The sequence below is a fragment of the Myotis brandtii genome, unplaced genomic scaffold (assembly GCF_000412655.1).
Source record: "Myotis brandtii unplaced genomic scaffold, ASM41265v1 scaffold351, whole genome shotgun sequence".
Classification (NCBI taxonomy): domain Eukaryota; kingdom Metazoa; phylum Chordata; class Mammalia; order Chiroptera; family Vespertilionidae; genus Myotis; species Myotis brandtii.
In genome coordinates, this window is record NW_005363502.1 from 4018457 (window position 1) to 4021971 (window position 3515).

Sequence of the window (3515 nt, forward strand, 5' to 3'; positions counted from 1 at the left end):
ATGTATCTGTGCTAATTATTTTTATTTATGTGAAAGGCAGTTTAAAATGTGCTGAAATGTAAACCAAATGCATATATCTTTCCTTCATTTAAGCCATTTTTTATGTCCCATTTTCCAATAATTCATTTTATTCCAGGAAGAAATTGAAGATATGTGGCCAGAGTTAAGTATATTGGATATTAAGTCCATGCTCTGCACATCAAGGCTATTTATTAAATGCTCTGTTTTTTAAAAAATATATTTTATTGATTTTTTACAGAGAGAAAGGGAGAGGAATAGAGAGTTAGAAACATCAATGAGAAAGAAACATTGATCAGCTGCCTCCTACACACCCCCTACTGGGGATGTGCCCACAACCAAGGTACATGCCCTTGACCGGAATCGAACCTGGGACCTTTCAGTCTGCAGGCCGACACTCTCTATCCAGTGAGCCAAACCAGTCAGGGCATGCTCTGCTTTTGTCATCTGTTCTCCACATTCTCTTGTCTCTTATTCTATGTCCTTCTGTCCCTAAAATGCTAGCTATGACTCCTAAATTAATTTTCAAGTCTTTTTATTTATTTAAGCTACTGTTTCTTTTTGATATTTGGTGTCATTCGGGGACTGTCTAATGAAATGTCATTCACTCTGCTTAACCCCAAATTGTTTTTGTTCTTTCTTTGGCTGAGTAGAATATGTTGTATTTGTCTTCCTTAGACCTGGGCGAGCTGGAGGCTCTGAGGGGAGTGTCAGAGGCCCCTCCCTGAGCTGGCCCATCAGGGGGACAACCGCTCTTTCTGTTCCTCTCCTAGCCAAGGCCTAACTGCTTGTTGCTGGAGCCAAATCATACTCCTTAGCGTAGCTTCTTTCCTCAAACCTGAATTCATTCAAATCACTAATTTTAGATGAACGTGATTTTCTTAGAGATTAAAGAATGCCGTCTCCTTCTTTTATGGATATGGAAACTGAAACTCAGAGATGGTAAAGGGCTTGCAGAGAACACATGAGCATTGGTGGAGTAGAATGATTTAATTAGCAGAATTTTACCTCATGTTTATGACAGATTTAGAACATTGAAGCAAGAAGTAAAAATATAAATCTTATAAACCGAATAATAATAGTGAAATTCATGAACCTTTATTAATCCTCATGATACCTCAATATACCTTGTATATTAGTTTACTAGAGCTGTCATAACAAGGTGACTTAAACAACAGAGATTTATTTACTCACCATTCTAGAGGCTAGCGGTCAAGGTCATGGCGGTAGCAGGGTTGGTGTCTTTGAGGCCTCTCTCCTGGGCTTGCAGACGATTGCCTTCTTGCAATGTCCTCAAATGGCCTTTCCTCTGTGTGCTCATCGCTGGTGTCCCTCAGTGTGTCCACATTTCCTTTTCTGGTGAGGATACCAGTCAGATTGGATTAGGGCTCACACTAATAGCTGCGTTTTAAATTATCACCTCGTTGAAGGCCCTATCTCCAAATAGTCAGAGAGATTCTGAAGCACTGGGGGTTAGGATTGCAAAATATAAATTTTGGGGTACAGAATTCAGCCCAAACACCCTGTGAGGTCAGGATTATTAACCTCCCCATTAACTGATGATGAAAGAATAACACCTAGGAGTCAGAGATGTTAAATAACTTGCTGAAAGTTGCAGAGAAGAAATGATAGAGCCAGGATTTGAACACAGATAATCTGACTTCAGAAAATCTGCTGAGACTCTTACTGTTCAGTGCTGAGAGTCCTCTCAGAAGTGTTTCATAATGACTCCATGATAATGCTAAGAATCTTCCCTGAAAAGGATAGTTTTTGTTCATTTGCCATGGCTCCTTCCAGTCCATTTGGTTCTTCCTCACTGTATGTATCAAGGTCTGGGGACTGTCACCCAAGGAGTGTACAAATGCAGTTGTGTCACCTGAGACATGCAGGAAGAGGAGTGAAAATGTATAGGAAAGCCTCACTCCGTTTGGCTCAGTGGTTAGAGTATTGAACCACGGACTGAAGGGTCTGGGGTTCGAGTCTAGTGAAAGTTTAATCCTTGGCCTTGTCAGGGTATGTGTGGGAGGCAACTCATTGATGTGTCTTTCTCACATCAATGCCTCTCTCTCTCTCTTTCTCTCTTCTCTCTCTCTCTGTCTTCCTCTCCTTTCCACTCTGTCTAAAAATCAATGGAAAAATATTCTCAGGTGTGGATTAACAACAACAACAACAAAGAAAATGTGTAGAAAATATCCAAAGCAGATAGATACGAATTTTTCTTTTGATCACCTAATCTTAGGTTATCCATAGCTAATTAGATCAAAGGTATTTGAATAATTAATTTTAATCTCAGAATTTCACTAAGGATACTTAACAATACCTTCATTTCATACAAGTTTCTTGTAGTGTATTATCATAAGAGCTAGACATGGTCTTGTAATAGTCCTAGAATCTGGAGAAAATTTCCCAAGAAAATGTAATAATACAACCAAAGGTGAATTAAATGCCTATTAAGGAATGATTTTCTGTATTGGAAGGTTGTAGATTCATCATCATTACTGGTCATTCTATCACCTAAGGTCGAAGTAAGCCCGTCAACTCCCTACTTAATTGTAACTTTAACACATTTAGTGACAAAAATAGCTGTCCTCACTGCCATAGACCTCCCACAGGAAAAATGACCTGCCCAGCCCCTGCTATTATAACATTTTCATGGTCACTGTCAGCTGGATAAGTCCCCAAAGGACAAAGTCAGTGAAACTATTAAAGAAACAGTCAAGGCCTTTACCTCAACTAAATATGGCCCTTCCAAAATTTAACCTCTACCAAACATTTGTAGGTGAAACAAGATTGAACAAATATGAAGAAATTTCTGCAGCAACAGCAACGTTGTTTATAATATTAAAGTAAAGGGCAAGTCTTTTTCAGTCATACATTTCAAATCTCTTAGTGAATAAATAAGGAAATGCACTTATAAATGTATTCAAGTTTTAATCCCTTTACCTCCCAACCTTAATGATTAAATTCAATACATTAGTCCCCCTTTACCCATGGGAAATGTGTCCTAAGACCCCCAGTGGATGCCTGAAACTGCAGATAGTACTGAACCCTATATATACTATGTTTTCTCCTATACATACAGACCTATGATAAAGTTGAATTTATAAGTTAGGCAGCACAGTAAGAGATTAACAACAACTAATAATAAAATACAACAATTATAGTGATACTAGAGGCCCAGTGCACAAATTTGTGCACAGGTGGGGTCTGGCCAACCGGCCCCAGTTGGGTGATTGGGGCCAGGCCTGTCAGGGGGAGGAGGAGACGGCGGGAGGTTGGCTGGCTGGCCCATCCTGATCGGGGGCCGATCAGGGCCGGGCCAGCTGGGGGGAGGAGCTGAGGGCGATTGGCTGGTAAGCCTCACCCCTGATTGGAGTGGGGGGGGCCGAATAGGGGAGGGCTGGCCATGGGTAGGGGCTGTGGGTGGTGGGTCAGTCGTCCCAGCCCCCAAATAGGATGGGGCCAATCAAGATCAGAGCTGGCTGTGGGGAGGGGGC